Consider the following 20,158-nt stretch of genomic DNA (forward strand, 5'->3'; position numbering starts at 1 on the left):
CATTGACTTCGACCTGGGCGCTTCCGGTTTAAGTCCTGAAGCGCCCAGGGCGAGTGTCAATCAGTGACACCTCGTCACAGAGTGGGGAGGGGTCAGCTGTCTCACTGACCCCATCCCACTCTGTGACGAAGTTGGGACTGCTGCCTTCCCTCACTGGCTGACATAAGGTCAACCAGTGAGGGAAGGCAGCAGTCCCAACACTCCTGGAACCTCAGAGGCTGAAGGTAAGTGTGTGAGTGTGTGTGTGTGCGTGTGTGTGTGTGTGTGAGGGAAGGTAAGTGTATGTGTTTTTTAAATGAATGTTTGGTACGGGCATGTACGTTTGAATGTTGATGAGTGTTGTGAATGGATATGCATGCATGCATGTGTGAATAAAGGAGTGTGAGTGTGCTGCCCGCCCCCCTCCCTCCTAAAATTACCGGCTGTCACTGCTTTAGAGGATACAATGTATCGGCTACAGGAACAGACTTGTAGAGAGCAAGGACGGATAGAGATCTTTGGACGTTTGCAACTTTGCAACTTTAGTTGCACCTCTGTGCGATGTTGCTTTACTTAAATGTGATACTTTGTATTGGCTATTAGAATAGCTGTGGTGTGAGCCCTATATGACTGTTACTAAGAGGACTGTCTAATTTGACCTTGGATGCGATCCATGATAGTTTACCTATACATGTGATTTGAATACAGACAGATCTGACACTCAAATAAGTGTCAGCTGTGATTGACCTTTAACTAGACAAGGACAGCTTTTAGTGTAATTGTTTTTTCTTGTGTATCACTGTTTTTCATCGGTATGTAGCAGATTTTGACATACATCTACAATACAGGGCATTCATTTTGGATTTGCAGGTGCCTCATGCCTGACCTCTAATAGACAATTTCATATATCTTGTCAGTGAGTGCATCGGTAGTAGCAATCAAGGGATGGATATTGCTGCAATGTCCCACTTTAATAGCAGTGATGTATATTTTTTTTATATTTACACATAGGTCGATACCATGGCCATTTTTCATCAACGTAGGGCATGCTGAATATTTATTAGACAGCTGGTCTTGTAATTTCAGAGTTCTGTATTTAATTCAGGAGGGACCAAAAGAGAATGTCCTACCTATTCAACATATTGCTTCATCTCTACCGGGGAAGTGACCAGTTAGTACATAACCCGCACCATTGTCCAGCTCAAACGTTGTGATCGAGTTTTACAAAACCTTGTAACCCTGCATTTGTGTGAAAATGGTGCACCTACCTGATGACAGAGGCGTAATGAGAAGAAATATATTTGTTTCTCCTTGTTACTTTCTGGATTCAACCCCATGCATAATCATAGTAAATCTGGGCCCTTGTGTATAAGGACAGACACTACACTCAAAGTAGTCTTTGATATTAGTTGAACTGTTTTAACAAGGGATTATATTAAAGGGCCCATAAATTGGTCCTAGTACAGTCGATCAGGTAACTGAAGGGAAGCCTACTAATGATAGTTGCAGATGATTGTTTGCCATCTACAATCATACGTATGGGTAAAGTACTTTTTATTTTTACCTTTTTGGGGGCAGAGACACAAGACCCCTGTCCTGATGAGACCCATCAAGTCATGATTCATGAGACAAATCAACAACACACCCTTGGTTGTATTGTGATTAATCCAGTGGGAATACCCCATGCAACTATTGACAGGATCTTTGATGTTTAGAAATAACACAACATTTGGAGTTCTCTGTGTGTTTTGTATGATCTTGTACATAATGTTCACACGTCTTGATCACTGATTCATCTACATTATTATCACTTTGTTTTGTGCCACTGTGTTCAGTGTGAGAAATATATTTCTGCAAGGAAAAAATAGAGAGACGCATAGCACTTCTGTGTTTCTCAAATATATGGTTGTCACATTTGTGACAGAATGTGTTATTGATTAAATCTGTTCCCAAAGATTATTTTCACATGGAATTGAGATAAATGGGTCACTTGGGACCTATGTTATACATGCATTTCTCTTTTTGGAGTAGTTATAAAAATCCCATCAGTTTGAAAGTTCTTGTACACTGCTAGTCATGGTGCCTGAGCACAAATGCCTCCCTCCATCACTGATCCTCTTTGACATGGAGTTATCATTTTAATTTGCAGAGTGAGTGTTGCTGACAGTTTCTCCAAACGTACTTTCAAATTTTCTTTGACACTTTAAGGAGGCTACCACCAACCCTACATGTTACTACATTAGAGAAACTCACAATGCTGGAGAGTTCATTGTTAAAATTCACTTGGTCATACTCATTTCCAACATGGTGATCATTTTAGTGTGCTTATTGTGTGGAACACTCCCTTTTCTAGAGATGATCTTCTTCTCGACAGAACAGGTAAATTCCTCTACCTCTCTGGGTTACCCCACCTGTCATCTCTGACTAGGTAAACCTAGCCTAGATTTCTTCTATTTATCAGAAGAGTTTCTCAACCCCTCCTCTGTTAGACCTGTCAGACCTGTCAGCTTTATGGTGGTCTTCCTCCCAACTTTTGTCTCCTTCTTCCATTTTTGCTGATCTCATTTTTGCTGGCCTTAGGACTCTGGGCAGCTTACCACTGCTAATCAGTGCTAAAGTGCATGTGCTCCCTCCTTAAAACATGGTAACATTGGCTTATCCCCAATTGGCTTATTGAATTTACTTACATGTCCCTTGTAAATGTGGCATTACCTTAGAACGGGGCCTTTAAATTAAATGCTACTAATGAGCCTGTAGTACTGATTGTGCCACCCTCTTAAGTAGCCCTTTAAAAGAAGTTGCAGGCTTGCCATTGCAGACTGTGTGTGCAGTTTTTAACTGCCATGTCGACATGGCAAAATAAACCTTTCACCAGGCCCAAACCTTCCCCTTCTATATATAAATGTCACCCCTAGGTTAGGCCCTGGACAGCCCAGAGGTCAGGGTGTAGTGTATTGAAAAGGTAGGACATGCATTTTTAGGTTTTACCTGTCCTGGTAGCGAAAAACTCTTAAATTAATTTTTCACTGCTGCACGGTCCACTTCTCCAGTAGACTAACATTGGAGTTACCTTATTACATTTAATAAGCTGTCATTTTCAAATGGGACCTGGTAACCAGTTTGGTGTCTTTGTAATTTTAAAACAAATCCTATCTTATGGTGACGTCGTATTTTTAATAAAAATTTTGAAAATGCAACTTTTAGAAGGTTGGCATTTTCCTGACTTAGCCATTTAGGCCCATATTTGTACTTTTTTTGTGCTGCATTTGCGTCATTTCTTTACGCAAAAGCAGCGCAAACTTACAAAATACAATTATATTTTGTAAGTTTGTGCCGCTTTCCCGTAAAAAATGATGGAAATGCAGCACAGAACAAGTATACATTTGTGCCTTAGTGTCTGTTGCCGGCACCTGTGTCCCATTACTGGGTGTAGGTGATAGTTGAGATTGTGCATTCCTCCTAGACAGCAACACACAATAGGGAGCTTAGATGTGTCTGGATGGGCCATCATTAACATACATAAATTCAACCCACCACCATGCATGACCTTTGGCCGTGGACAGTGGGGGATGACTGCAGGGCCTGGTCTTTGCCCAGTGGCCAAAGCCCTGCAAGTAGGCAACCCCACACTATACACATTCTTCAGCTGTGCACGATGGGGTGTTGGCCACTGTGGTCATGCAAACCCTCTCCTCAAGCCTTCTTGTGCCCCAAGAACCCAATTCCCCTCAACAAAATGCAAAATGAAATGGGAGGGAGGCCCTGCAGCCTGGACATGCTCTTTGAACCCAGAACCACCAGAATGACTCCATGGACCAACTGGCTGGCCACCTATTCTGACCAATAGGGACACAACAAGCTCCAGAGTCCTCCCTGCAACTGCCCAGATTACCTCCTACAATTTGACATGACATGTCTAGACCTGCAATTGGACCTGCCTGAGACCTGATGGTTTCTGCTAAAGTGGTTTCCTGAGCCCCAAGTCATGCCTCTGCATGTTCTGGACACCTGGCTGGCATCAGAGTGCAATCCTTTGCCAAAAAAGGTGAAATCCTGAAGTTTTGGTATTTTCATCATTGCAAACAGACTTGTTTGCCCTGAGTCTCTGCCACCCCAGTGACCACCAATGCAAAGCTCCATTGACCCCGACTCTTTGCACTATGGCCAGCGCCAACCGGCAATGGGAGATATGCACATTGCACTGGAGCAACAACAGTTCACGGTGACTGTCAACGCGAAGCTCCAGCAACAACCATCTGTGATTCCTAAATGGATCTTCGTGCAATAGTAATGACAATCCAGCTCCAGCAACAACCATCTGTGATGCCTAAATGGATCTTCGTGCAACAGTAATGACAATCCACATCACTAGACCTGCTCTTCATGATACAGCAACAACAATCCATTACACTCTCCTAGCTCTTCATGGCCTCCTCCATCGTGCATAGCACTCTTTACTCCTGATTTTGAGAAGGTATCCTTTTCAGCAGGTTCTAACCTGTTTCCTGCATCCGGTCCACACTCTATCGCATTCAGCCTGAACTTGTGACTTTCCCCCTGTTTAGCATGACCAGATGACTGTGAGTATCACTTTTTGCTTGCAGGTGCTATACTTATCAAAAACTTTAAAATTGCATATCTCCAGTTCTACTGATTAGATTTTTTTTTTGTGCTGGTATCATTTAAATTTTCAAATTTAATCTACTTTTTTTTCAATTGGTGTGGGATTTTTCATGCAGGATGTGTTCACTTTATTACTGTTTGTTTGTTGCTTAACTACTTTATACATTGCATCTAAGCTAAGCATGACTGCTTTTGTGTCAGGCTACTAGATGGTTAAGCACCGGTTAATTTAGTGACTTTAGTCAGTGGTTCACCTGGACAGAGTTTGTGATTGTTGCTCGAGAGGGGACTTGACCCCCTCAATCAAAAATCCAATTTCTTAATGTAACTCTATATATCAATCAATATATAGAATAATCAATAATTTCTAAGCAAATGCTGCAGTGATATTATCAATGATGTCATAGAAGATGACATGAGTGATGTAATATGTAAGTAATAGCAGTGCATTGTGAGTACACAAGTTATAGTTACCATAGGGCATTAATTAAATTTAGTTGAGATAATTATGACTGGTGAATTTTGGTGTGTTTGTAAGTTTAAGTTTAAAATAACATATTTTAACTGACATATTTATATAATGTCACTTTAACCATTGTTTTTTCAGTGAATTTCTATCTTTTTTAAATGTAAAGTAATATTTTATTACCATATGCACAGCAAACCCCAAAGACAGCCAGCCCCCTGTGCTCCTTTTGGGGTTGACCACTGGACCTGGCTTCTAAGCAGTCAGACCTATGACATACACAGTCTTCTGCAGCAATAAAATATAAAAGGTTAGCCTATTGGCTTTCTCAAGGAGTGAACATATCAAAATGTATATATATGAAAAGCATATCTATTGTTTTTTCTCCAAAAGTCATCAATATTTGTAATTATGCAATGTTTAATATTAGTGATTAATATAATAACGCTTGATAAAGTTTTAATAAAAAATTAAAATGTCTGTGAATCTTTCCTCTAACATAGTGTTTATTTTGTGGGTTGAAAAATGTTAAGGGGGAGAGGCTCAGAGACATATTAGTTTAAAATAAACATGTTTGTGAGTCTTTCTTTGAAAACTTTTAAGCACACAAAATACAAACAATAATTTGGTAAGTTCTATTTAGGTAGTAGGTTTAATGACCCAGGACACTTACTTGTGGGGCTGCTGCACTCCCTTCAGCCCCTCCACAACATTAAGACAATAGTTGGTGGTGTCCCAGCCCTTTCGAGAGAGGAACCTTTAACCTTTGATTTTTCAGTGAATTTCAAAGGTTGATTTTTAATGTAAGGGAAGATATTGTTACAATTTTTAACTGTAGGGTGAATTTATTCTTTAGGTTTTTTTTTCATTGAATACAGACATACACACACACACACGTACACACCCTGGCAATTCTAGTTATGAGTTGTACAATGACGATGTTCTGATGTACTGCTTTTCCTTTCCATATATATTAAGCTCACTCCAGTTCTATTCTATTTCTTGTTGCTGTGGGGCTGCTGAAATCCACAACATTAAGAAAATGCTTGAAGGTGCCCCATCCCCTTCTAGGGACATCACAAGGCAAAACAATATATAAATATCCCTTGCAGGGTATTATTGGCCCTCCTTCAAGGAGCAGTGATTAATAAACAAGCAGCTTCTGCCACATAATTTCCACTATTTTTAAAAACAAAAAATGTTGTTGTGCGTGCTCCACCCAGTATATCTACACTGTACATTTATTTGGTCCTCGCCAGTAATTACTGGTCCCTGAGATTAATTGAAGCATTCCATCCATTGCTTTTTGGAAGCTTTATTGTGTCACCCTAAGGGAGATGGATATGCCTTGACAAGCTTCCCAAGCACACTGTGTCACTGCTAGCAAGCCTTACCTTACTGATGAGCCCTAACTACGGTGAAACTGCTCCTGGGTTGTTTGTGTTTTGGGTTAGAGAAGACCTGGTTTTGCAGGTAAAGCTGGACAATTCCAGGTGAAGCAGGGTCAAGACAGATTTGCATATGGCTGGGTCCATACTGAGATGACATAGTGTGCAAAGTAATGATGGTTTGGGATGCAGCCCAAGTTATTAACAGTGGCTGAGATTAATTCAAGAATTCCGTACATCACATTTTGTATGCTTTAGTGTGCCGGCTTGGGTGGGTGCAAAGTTACTGAGCTGGCTTCCACTAGCACCAGAATAAGTGCTGGATGGGGGGGCACTGGCCTGCAAGGGTCATAGAGCTCTCCTCCACAGACTCTAACAATTTGTCACATGGGATACTTTTGTCAAAAATTTTTTTTTACAAATCTGGCTTCCACCATGGTGGTGGCTTGGGAGCCAGCAGGGGATGCGGGCCCTGATGCTTCCTCCACAGCCCCCAACACATATAGAAGCTGTGGGTGCCCTTGTTGAGCATCAGGGCATCCACGTTTACAAAAAATAAATTGTTACTTTAGGGCATGAGTTACAGGTACCTGAAGTAACTAAAACGGGTGGGTTTTAGTGGTTTTGTTCATTTAAAATATGATTTAACAGACATTAGCACCTAACTTTAACATCCCATTAAACTTTGTGTTTTTTTCAGAGAAGTTCTGAGGTTGTATTTTAATGTAAAGTACGATCTTATTACAATTTCTAACTACAATGTCTAATTTAACCTTTAATTTTTTAGTGAATGTATATAAACACACATACCTGCACACACCCTGGAGCATGGGCAATTCCATCACCCTTCATTTGTTTTAAAGCACTGGTAAAGGCTAGCTTTACTAATAAGAATGTTTAGCTTCCCAAGCAAACCCGTTTGTTTTAGCAACATTAGGAGTAGATAAAGAAAGACTGAGGAAGAAAAACATAACATCCTAACCTATTTGATGCAGTTTACATGCTGCTCCTTGAGGACAGTTTGTAAAAGTCACTGTTTTATGTAATGAATTACAGTAACAAAAGGATCCCATGTGACAAAAGCATTAATCCACTCTGCTATATATGTAAAATACAGATATGTGATCTACACAGTACATGTTCTTTGCAGCAGGCATATGAACCCTTTGTGCTACTTCATGGTGAGTCAAAACTGTCTCTAGGCAAAACTCCAATCCATCTCTCTAGCAGGAACATTAGTCACAACAGTTATCTTGGCATTTTTATCACTGCCTGAAACTTAGATGCACAGAGAACTCTGCAAGAAGTGTTTTCAAATTGTAAGTAATTGCTAAACACAGTGCACCCCATGAGGTCAGCGCACCCCTCACCAGGTCAGGAGCCAGTGTTGCCGCACCAGTGGCAAAAAGCCAGCCCTGTTCAATAGTTTTTTCATTTCAAATGAAATGCTTTAACTGACAGTTGCACCGAACTTTAACATCCCTGTAACCTTTGATTTTCAGCGAATTTCAAAGGTTGATTTTTAATGCAAAGTACGATATTATTACAATTTGTACCTAAAAGGTGAATTTAACCTTTTGTTTTTTTCTGTGAATATACTCACATACACACACATGTACACCCGTGCACACACCCTGGCAATTCTAATACCCTTACGATTTGTACAATGAGGATGTTCTGATCTACTGCCTTTCCTCTATAGATAGTTAAAGGTCAGTCCAGGTCTATTCTAATTCTTGTGCTAATAACCTAGGACTTCCCACATTGCAGGATTCCTGATTTAGTGCACCCAAATAGTCCTTCAATAGTTAACATTATCTTTAGGTCACTTGCTGTGGCTGCCAGCACAGTATCACTTTGGGTGGTCCTGGTCTTCGTTTTTATACTTTCAGATGGCTTTCTTTTTTCTGTTCATGAGGCATTCAGTCTTCATACTTCACACTCTTCCTCTCCATTAGGAACAAACAGAAACTGTGACAATAAAGCAAAGTAGACACCAAACTTTAAGGCCTGAAATGAAATCTAAGATAATGACTTAGTTGTGGAGCGGTCATGATGGCATGTGCCAGCATGGATGGATCAGTTATGCTGCTTACACCATGCCCTCAGCTGCTAGCCAAGATTGACATTCTTGTCAAGCATTAATAAAAGGATCTTATACGAAGACCTCAGGAATAAAATTATTAATTTGCAGCCATCTGTGTTGTAAGCTGACAAATCAGGCCTTCTCCTACATCTCACTATTCTGAGAACCTTGAGAAAGATCCTTCCTTGCCTCTAGGAGTTCCAGAAAATCGGTATTTTGGCCATAATCCCCTTTAGGCTTGATTTTTGGCAATTCTCTTTGCTTGAGTATCCTCAGGGTCGGACTGGTCTATAGGATGATCAGGCAGTGCCAGTAGAGCTGCCCTGATGGATCAGTATGTGGGCCATTTTGTTGTTGTATGTGGGCCTGTTTTGTGATCTGCTAGGCTAATTTTTACAGTTGATTTCCCAGAAATTAAATCAAACATTGCCTACAGAAGGCTAAAATCTGCACAGTCTGCAATACTTTGTACAGTGAGTCTTAAAAGGTCAAAACTGTCACAATTTGCATTCATGGGACACTTTTTTAAATATTTGATTCACTAATGAAGGTCACTTTTTTCCCATTTGCGAATGGGTTACCACCATTTTTGAACTGTATACCTGTTTTGTGCAGGGCTTAATTTCTAAATAAATAAGTGCCAGGGCCCTCATAAAGAGGCCACTGCAGCTTGCACCACCCATTGCCCCTATCAGCGCTGCAAGTGTCAGTACCAACCCAACTATTAACTATCATACACCTACAAGTGTTACATTTTAGACTATTCCAGGCCCCCAAAGCCATAAGAATGGCTTGCACAACAGTTATTAGTCATTTTTAATGTATATTGAATTAATAAACTACTGTTGTTGTGCTGATCTCTAAATTAGACAAATAGCCTGACCATGTGGCAGACTGTTAGAAGTGCTGGTGTTGACAATTAAGTGCCAAGCAACGGAAACCACAGGCTATTAAGCCAGAATTCAGTCACTAAAAAAACCATTCTGATTCGGTATTTGGTACCAAACACAAACTGAGATTTGGTAATGTGTTACCGAATCACAGTGTGATGTTTGTACATAGCAAATAGCTTTATTGCAGTTGCAAATGACCTGATTCTACAAAGCGGGCCATTTTCAGCCTCAAAAAAGCTTTGTTCATCTAGCCACGTGTCTTTCAGTTGCACTGAAGATTGGCAGCCTCTTCCTAGTCTTCTCTTGAGGATGCTGAAGTGTATGATGTGATGTGATGTTTTCTTTCCAGGTACGGCTCAGTTTGTGTTCGTTATGCCATCACCACTCCCCTTTCCTCTTGTAGAGGAAGAAAGCAGACAGAACCTAACTCCATCTTCCTTTTTAGGGTCGAGCCCGTGTTGCATGCGCTCGCGCATGCGTATCGCAGCGAGACGCTTTAGGTATTAGAAAAGGGCTCGGAACCCTGTCGACGTCACGTCAGTGTGTTTGATTGGTTTGTGGGCTTGCCTAGTAAAATCTGCTTGCTTTCATTAGTGGAAGGCATGCACAAGTCATGCCTTTTCCGGTGGTTAGCCCTCCTCGAGGGCAGCGACCAAGTACAGAAAACATGCGAGGCTCGCTGTTTTCTGTCGGATCGTGGACTACTTTTTCTCTATTTTCCTAGCGTGATTTCGACACAGTTAATTTCACTTTTTTACATACATAAAAGCACTTTTGCCGATAGATGAAAAGTCGGGTTAGGAGTTTACAACGCGATCAGCTCTAACATGAGCAAACGCGAGACCCGTTGCATTGCAAATGCTTGTTGTGCTCTGTTTTGACTCCTACACTATTGAGGATAAAAGCACACAATATTACCCAAAGCATTCCAAGCCATGGACGAGGCCTTCATTCCCACATTTTCCCTTCCGTTAACCATTACTTAGGAAGCTCTCTGACTTTTTCCTAATTCCTCTCCGCTCTCACTGCTCCTCCAGAACACTGAGCCCACCCTCTCCACATCCTTGTCCTGCACGAGGACTGCCACGATTTTTTCTTGACTTCTATATATAGTCTGTCTGCAACTTTCACAACCGGTTTATTAACTCTTCTTCTGTACCAGGACTTTGTTTTTATTTTTTAAAAAAAGCCATTGTACATATCAGCATTCTGTAGCATTTGTACAAGGGGAAATTTTAGAGTAAGTGGTAAAGCTGGGGCATTCTTTAAGGTAGTGGTGAAGTTTGGAGAAATCATTTATGTGATTTTTTAAAAAGAACACAGGAGAAACGTGTTATTAGGCTGGGGTAAAGCATCATCTTAAACATCTGCTGTGAAAATGGCATAAGAATTACCTGCAGAAAATGTAGAATGTTCTCAGTCCGAATGTCGGGAACCTAGAATTAATTATTTATCATTATTAATTAGACATTGAGATAAATACTGGGGAAACTGCAAGTTTGTTAATAAAGGACAGAAAGATCAATAGGAGGAAATCGGTGTTATTTGAATAGACAGAGCAGTGGCTGTAGAGAGGTGTAAAAAGATGTTATTTTCAGGCACCCAGGTAAATAGTCGAATTTTCTAATATATATATATATATATATATATATATGAAAAAGCAGCACACCTGAAAATGTACACGGCAAAGGTACAGTATTGTTGTATGCAAAGTTGCAATAATTCCAGGTCTGGGTAAAATTTATATTGCACCAGTGTAATTCGCGTCATTTGGGGAATTTTTCATTATGCTTGTTGCATGTAATTCCCCATATTACACCGTCAATTCACAATAAAAATGTACCACAAAAGTAGGGGAACAACAGTTGTTGTTCATGGTGCTTTGTTTTAAAACATCTTCACATCAACATTTATGGATTAGAATTTCACGTAATTATGGGTATATGACATTTGGCCGTGATTTTCCATAATTACGCAAAAGCGAATTACATGAATTTTGCACATCCTAAATAATACCAAGATGTAAAAACATTAATTTTATAGTGTACTAATTTAGAGGGGCTTTCAGCCAGCCCTTTTCATCCACTAGTTTGTTCTTGTGTCACTGAAATGTTTCTACTTTCCTCTACAGCATATAGCATGGGGTAAAGGGTCAGACACATCAGCAATTGTCTATGGTCACTGTGAGTGTCTGCATTCTGTCCTTTCACAACGAGCTCACTGGCACACAATATAGTGCCCTTCAGTGCCAGAGACTATTATGACAAGATGTATAGTTTGAGAAGAAAAAATATATTTTGCCTTTAGCTGCTGTTTTTATAACGTTTGTCATTAGCTAAGACCTCTTGATTTGACTAAAATGATATGTATAATATTCATAATTAAAGGGGCTTTCAGCATGTCCTCTTCAACTATTGATCTGTGCTTTGGATCAGACCACTTCAGCAATTTTATTACTTCAGTGTGAGTAACTGCATTGTGTCCTTTCACAAGGAACACATCCTCCCACAAAGTAGTTCCCTTTCGTTCCATGGAGTGTTCTAGAACTGTGTGCTTTTGGAGACCTTAACAGATGTTATGTAACCATTTTTTGTTTTATTTTTGAGGGTCCAGCAGCTCCCCCAACAAATGTTTTACAAAAACTATAACAAAACTAGGAGTGGGTGAAATTGGTGGATTTATGGTGACTCTACTTACTCTTGTAATGCGGAGTTCCTGACAAATTCTGCCAGACGCCATGTGGTGGGATTTTTTCTTGCATGTGACTCTAGGATGGTAAGTTGGCGAGTGCAAGCAAGATTTGGCATCCCCTAGTGTGATTTCCAGTTGCTAGGAGGCCATATGGTGAGATTTTTCTAACAAGGGCAACCATGGGTAGTTGCGATCATTCACAGTCAGAAGGCTGCCACTCGAGTAAAAGATCTACTGGAGGTGCAGCAAAATCAGCACTCTGGTGAGCCACATGGTGCCGTTCTGAATGATTTTTCAGAACAGAGCACACTCCCGGCATACAATCACAGTGCAAGCACCATGTTGTACCTATCTGCAGAACTCCACTGAGTCAAATTCTGTGAGTTCCATCCACCCTAAACAAAATCCTAACTGAAAAAGTCAGCATCTTGCATTGGCTGGCAACCAGTGGCAGAATTCTGCCCTTCAGCAATGTTTGTTTGGCATTACTATCTCTGTTCCTTAAAGGAATCTCAAATGTTTCTTTTCAATAATTTGAAGGCAAAGTTCAACATATTCTGTACCCTGCAGTTCTCCTTCCAGACATTCCTGGCTGGCCCCAAAGACTTATAGAAGGAATCCTGCCTCCTGATTTTTGATAAATCCTTGCAACCTGTCTTTTTTGTGCTGATGTGCAAACAGGCAGTTTCAAAGAGACTTGACTAGTCATACTTCTGGGTCAAAATAATTGTGCAACATCTAATTTTAAATTACAACACCTTTTATAGCAACACTCTGCCACTGGGGTATTCAACGTAAGTCCATGAGAGGCATATCCATGCCACATTTTCAGGTTTATAGTTGACTTTATCGATGTACATCTAAATCATGCATGCAAATTTATGTCATGTGTGGAGCTTGAAAACCTGGTGTGAATATGGCCCTCTTCAGCATTTAACGAACACTCTAGCTCCATTGACAGATGTATAAGCTGTTAAAGGATGATGTGCAATAAATGCAATAACGTTTGCACGACAGTCCAATACATAGGAAGGCATGGGAGAAATTTGAATTATGCCTGCGTAATTAGGGTAAAGTCATTAGTTGTGCATTACTCTTGTGATGTGAAAGTACTAAACTTACATGATTAGGCCAGCTTTAGTATCTAATAGTAATTTGTGGCAAAAGCCCTGCCTCAGGAGCACAGGAACAACGAATTAAGAGAGAGAGAGCAGCTGCTGGCTACTGCTGTTCATGCCCAGTCTATTTGTGTGCATTCTCTGGCCCATTTTTGATGCAAGGGTGCATTTTGCACTAAGAAAAAAGCATAAAATGCTGGAATATGCTTCTCACACAATTACCCATAATTACCAGTAATTCCGCAGTGATTATGTGTAATTAAGTTAGAGAGAATTATGCCAGTTACGTCCAGCCCTATACATAAGCTGCATTTCCACAGACCAACCAATGCAAGACATAGTCACAGATGAGCCTGTGCACACAACACTACAAATGGTGCTTCACTGGTTCATTGTAAGTAAATTGGCCCCCTATTTTGTAGGCAAAACGCGAAGGAGGTCTGTTCTTTTTTGCAATAACTAGTTTAACCTTCAGGAAATAACAGGGGGTATTGAAGATGCATTACAAGGAAATGCAATGATATATGTTCATCTGCATTGTTCTGTAGCATGTGTGTTTAATCATTTTATTAAATACCTTGTTCATTACCTGGGAAAAAGGCTGCAATTGATCTTGTTTACTCTGAAAATTGATTTCTGGAGAAACTTTGAGTTAGCACGTCACTGTCATTTAATGCTGCACTCTGCAATGTGACAGAGTGCTTCATTAGTCCATCGGGAGGGATAATGCAATGCATCTCAGGCTCTGTGTCTTGCCACTTTAGAAATTCAAAGTAGAGGGAAAGAGCGCGCGAATTGGAAATGACAGGCGGAGAGGGTCGGGCCAGATCAAAGCCCTTCTCGGAAGCATAATTTTCAGTGAGAATTCCGTTTGCGTTCTGGAGAGCAAGGGTAGGGATCGCAGGCTTTGATTCTCCCTTTGCGTTGTCTCTGATATGCTGAAAATTGCTGTGGGTTAGAAGGATGCGATGATAGGGAGAGAAACTACAGCTCCCATCTGAATTGCAGAGAAAAAGAAAGGCTTCAGAGACAAAGAAGAGAGGAAACAGAAAGGTATAATGGGATGGGAACACAGTTGAACGAAAGGAGGGGGTAGCTCCAGGGGTGATGTGTGGGGTGTTACACCCCCCTAAATAATGTATTCTGTAGTATTCAGTTAGGTGAAAGTGCTTTCATTCAGGTAATGTGAAGTGTCTGTCGGATTTCACCTGGGATTTTTAAATGCCTACAGTGACAAAAGCACACACTCTCTCTATGTGTGAAGACCTTGTTTAAAAAACGTTGCTTTTTAAGTATCTCTAACAATCTGCACTCCTCTCTTTTACCACTACCTCTCAAACCCCCCTCATGTCCGACTTCTAATATACTGTCATTTAAAAAGATGTTCCAGCTTGATTGTTGGGAAACCTGAAGCTCACACCCCCTCCAGTCACATGACCAAGCTACGCCCCTGTAAAAAAGGAGTGAGAGTGAGAGGGAGGCTATAGTGAGTATGTACCATCCACTTTCTTCAGAGAGCATGATGGACAGTTGCAAAGCATTATTGTAAGATTGTGTCAGTGCTATGCAGTTGTATCAGGTCAATGCTAGACAGGTGCCTGGCACTGGGAGGTGTCTGACAGTCATTGAATGCACGTGGGTATATGGATCTGTGTGTGTGTAAATGTTTATGGGAGCATCAAATATGGCCTCACTGGCACAGCAGGAGGGATGATGGCAAAAGTCACTTTGATTGCCGCAGATAGTGCACACAAATGATTGCATTACTGAAAATAAAGCACCTTTGGTGTGGCTTCTTCTCTATAACTGAGAGCATTGCAAACAGAAAGAGCATACTGCCCATAAGATGAAAATAAATTATCTCACCGTCTCAAGCAGTGCTGAAAAACTCACTCCAGAACCCCATAAATTGTGGGTCAACATGTGGCATCAGTAAGAGGGTGGAGTGACGAGGGAAGGAGTCATGAAGAACAGTCTGGTAGGTGAATTCTTCATTCATTTGAATTTCATTCATCTGTCACTAATAAATAAGCAACAAGGACAAATGTGAGAGTAAATGTGTTCAGGCTTACGTAATTGGTCACAAAGAAGCATTTCAAAATATGTTCCAGGCTCGGGTGCCTGCTGCAGAGGTCTTTGTGTGTCCAGAAGCTTTCAGAGGATAACAATAATGGTAAGGTAACTCAGGTGTTTGAAGCACTTCTCAGAGAGATCTGTATTTTGTCTACTCAAGTTTTGACTCATACAGTAGCATGGAGGATTAAAGTGCATGCTACAAAAAGCATCCTGTAATATGCAGCTCACAGACTTTCCTTTAGTGTAGGTAGGTAAGTGGGTTACTGCTTTTGACAGAGAGATATTTTTGATATTTGCAATTTATGAATTGCAATTGTTCTAATATAGTGCAGTGAGCTATGAACCGGCATCGTGGACCTGCATGCAACCTGCAAGGCATGGTTTTAGTACTTATCGATTTTATTTCTTACTCTGTTGTCATTATTTTAACATTGCTTAAAATGTTTCCCTTGGGTAAAAATTACTGTTTCTGTATAGTGTCTCTGTATAGTGTGTAATTGTGTGTGTGAGATAGAACGTGCATTGGGATGAGTAGCACTGTGAAAGGATTAGATAAAAAGTAAATAGTAAGTGCTATTTAAGTTGGCATTTGTGTAACTACTCATACAGGTACATCTAACATGACTACATTGCACACATATCAAATTTCTAAAAACGGCCTCTAAATCATAGTCTCTCTTAAGCACTTCTTAAGTGATAACAAGCTGTGTGCCTTCACTGCATTGGCATCGAGGTGTTAGGCTTCAGACCGGAGCGTAATGCATGCCCAGCACCACGGGGGGCTCTAATCATTCAGAAGGACTCCATTTTGCCCAAGGTCAATGAATTTGTGTGAGAGACAAAGGGACCCCTCTTCACATTCTGCAGGGGAGGCTTCACTTTATGTTATGCCGCTGGTTACAGATAGCTCTTAGCAAGGATGAGACTCCAATAAAAGGAGGGCTAATGACACTTTAAATCACGCCTCTTTTGAAGGGGGCATGGCTGGAGGCCGATGGAGCAGCACGCGTAAAGCGGAACTCCCAGCGGCTTCCGATTCTCGCATGAATAATCCTGTCTCCTGGACCCCGACAAAGGACAAGAAAAACATGTGGCATCTAACGACACCCCCGGTGCACTGAGAAATGGTAACTGAAGAATCCAAAACAGTAATTTGACGGTTCTGCGGCCTCGAAACTGAAACAGAGCGGTGAGGGAAAATGGCGGCCCCGCAAAGACGCAAGACTGAAAGCCGAACGACGTCAGAGAGCTGAGGAGCCGCTCAGCATCGGCACAACAGGAAGTAAATGGAGCGCGGAGAGCGTGCCCGGAGCCTGCACCGGCCCCGGAGCAACAAACCAGACAAGCGGTAAGGGGGGCCGGAGGAAGGAACCTGGGTGGAGAGCCAGGTCTGGCGGCAGCGCAGGAGAGAGCCAGCAGGGGTGCGAGAAAGGCCGTAGACGCCCGTCTCGATCCCTCCACCAGTGCGGAGCAGAAATGGAGGAGGCAAAAGGCAGTGGGCCAGAAAACAACGGGAGGACCTGGCGGCAAGCCCAGGGGGGCTCCGGGAACCTGAGAATCGTAAGCCACAAGCCTGGTCGACCGGGACCGGTTTCCAACAAAAAGTGCATATGTGGGGTAATATTTGATGTCATAGGAGGATGTGCGTTGTTGTAAAATTTATATAGCTCAATTCATTTTTGTGTTTGGCATTGCTGAATTAAGGGTAATGTTTTATTCAGTGTTACCATGTCTCCTTTGTCTGGCCAGTGTGTATGTGATTGTACTTGCCATAGGCCAACATTTGTATTTGTTCTCCATGCATGTGGCCAGAGACCATTTTATGTAGTCATGTTTTCCATGCCTCCTCGCTAGTTGGCTGACCATGTGGCTAGTGGACATTTTGTGTAGCCAGCCACTGTGCTTTTGTCATAGGCTTGCATTTGTTCTTTGTTCTCCATGCTTGCTGTTTTTGTTTGACAATGTGACCAGTGGCCATTCTGTGTAGCCAACCAGTGTGCTTTTGCTATAGAGCTACATGTGTTCTTTGTTCTCCATGCCCCTCCGTGCTTGCTGTTGTTCGTTTGATCATGTGACCGGAGGCCAGTTTGTGAAGCCAGCCAGTGTGCTTTGCCAGAGGCTTGCATGTGTTCTTTGATCTCCTTGCCTCCTTTCTTGCTGTTGGCCATTTTGTGCAGCCAGTCAGCATGCTTTTCCCATAGGCCTGCTTGTTTTCTTTGTTTTCTTTACCCGCTTACTTGTTGGTTGACCATGTGGCTGGTGGCCATTTATGTAGCCAGACAGTGTGCTTTTTCCATAGACTTGCATGCGTTCTTTGTTCTCCATGCCTCCTTGCTATCTGTTGTTGGTTGACCATGAGGACAGTGGCCATTTTGTGCCACCACCCTTTATTTATTTCAGTGTTCAAAGCCATTTCCTAGAAAGATTTTTAGGTGAGGGCTATGGCTTTTTGTTTTTGGTCATTTGTTTACTTTTCCCTTATATCAGTTTTAAGATATATTTGAGATCATTGTAGCATATGTATATTATGAGTGTGATTATGATGAATAGTGCCTTATATTACATGCATTTTGTTTTGCATTTTTCACCTGCCTCACAATGGGGTTTTCATACTCCTATAGTGCAAGTATCAGCAATAACATGTTGTGTTTAATTGTTCTTATTTAAATTTTTAAATATAATTATTTATTTGAACTTGTTTTAATTTATTTTTATTTTTATAAAATTTTATTTTTTAATTCTTTTAAATTTCTTTTCAATTTATTTTTTTGCTTTTTGTGTCCATCCATCCACTCCAACAGCCATAGATGTACAGCTGCACAACAACATTCATTTTTAGGTATTAATATTCCCCCCGGCTGGCGTAGTTGGTGCATTGCACTCACACCAGCATCATTCAGTTTTTAAGGATCATTACATTTACCCCTGGGCCCACTTGCCTGTCATAGGCACACACCAGCCTTCAGTTTTTAACAGTTATTTAATTTCACCCTGTACCCCATTAGCTAGTATAGACACACACCAACCTTCATTTTTTAAGGTTTATTCAATTTTTCCATGCACCCTCCCTTGACTGCTGCTGTTGTCTCACTTAGAATAGATAACCATACATCAAAAAGTTACATCTGTATGTTGCAATCGTGACTGGAAATTAATTTTGATGTTATGGTGGTGTGGTTAGACTTTAAAATGGTTGGATATATTGTTGTCTTTGTCTGTACTAATTCAAACCGCAACAAAGCCACAACTTTCCGCAAATGTTTTTTTTGCTTGTTTTCTTTTAGGCGCACAAGAGAACAGGCATCACCCAGTACTGCCAGACAAAAGGCCTGTGCAAACACACATGACCACACAACATGTACTATCAGTCCTCCAATCTATTCTGCTTGTACTGCCCAGTGCCACTGCCAAATGACAGGTTTAAGATGGCCACAAAAAAAGGTGCTGCAAAGAAAATGTCCTTTGAGAAGAAGCGGCTTTTCACCACTGACTTGCTCACCAAAACCTTTTCACAAAAAACTTGTGCCTGCTGCACCGGCTTCCGGAGGAAGCTGGAGGCAGCGCTCCCCACATAAGGTGCACCATTCCTACCTAAACCCAAGCCCATGTCTGTCAGTGAGACAGCCACTGAAATCATGGCAATGCCGATGGACAGTGACAATGAATTGGATTTGTCCTTTTTGCAAAGTAGTGACCAATCGTTTCAGGAAACAGAGAAAAGTGGATGGCAGCTGCAGCCAGCAATAGTAGATCTTCCGGAAGCTTGAGCAGAAAGTAAAAGGGAGGGTACTCCACCATCTTCTCCAAGCACCCCTTTGATGATCTGGACATGGATTGGACCTCAGCAGGGTCCGAGATATTCCAGGAAAGGCAAGGGAAAATAAACATTCCAAGAAAAGGCTTAGAATTACGCAAGGGGATGAGGAAAATGACGATAAGCCAATCATTGTTATGGAAGCTGGCCAAGAGGAGACCGGCATTAACCCTCAACTTGCTCTGAAGGATGTGTCACAGGTACCACCACCAGTGCCAGCTTCCCTGTTTATAAGGCCCCTGATGAGACCTGCATCACCCCTACATCATTAGAAGTATGCACTGCAGAGAGGCAATTAACAGCTCACACACCTACCTCCAGTTCTTCTACAGATTTTGGCACTGGCAAACTAAGAAAATTCTACTCCTCCATTTGGGACTCTTTTACAATTAGCAGAAAGGAGGATAAAATTGAAATATGCCCTTTTTGCCATTGCAAATGTTCGTGGATGTAATCCTGCTTCAAACTGTGATACTGGAGGCCAAATGACCCATATGAAAAATATCACACAATCCAGTTGGAGGAGGAACACCATAAAAACAATTCTGCAAGTGGTAGTGGTGAAAGTGAGCAGAGAGGGGAGTCATCTGCTTCAATCACTCTGGGAGGTGATGAGGAAAAAGAGTGTGAAATCTTTATGCACAGCATCCCTGTTTCCAGACGTGCACCAGTGTCACCCGCCTCAGCAACCTCAAAATGGCACAAGTAGACACCACAGCATATTTCCCCAAGAAGTACATTGAGTCTACCACCTCTTACTATTTGAAAGTCACCAACGTCAGTGGCCCCAGAAAAGAAGACAATTCAGTGGTCTACGACTGCAACTACCAAATGGCACATTTAAACAATGCAAAGTTGGCTAAAATATTATCGCTTGACCTCCCTCCTTTCTCTTTTGTGGAAGGCGTGTGATTTTTAGAATCTGTGGTGGCCATCTGCTTGAAATGGATGATTCCATGTCAGACATATTTCACCAGAGTTGCTGGTCCAAAGCTCCATCATAATGTGCTGCATTTGTGTGGAC

This window comes from Pleurodeles waltl, chromosome 12 (assembly GCF_031143425.1).
Source record: "Pleurodeles waltl isolate 20211129_DDA chromosome 12, aPleWal1.hap1.20221129, whole genome shotgun sequence".
In the NCBI taxonomy this organism is placed as follows: domain Eukaryota; kingdom Metazoa; phylum Chordata; class Amphibia; order Caudata; family Salamandridae; genus Pleurodeles; species Pleurodeles waltl.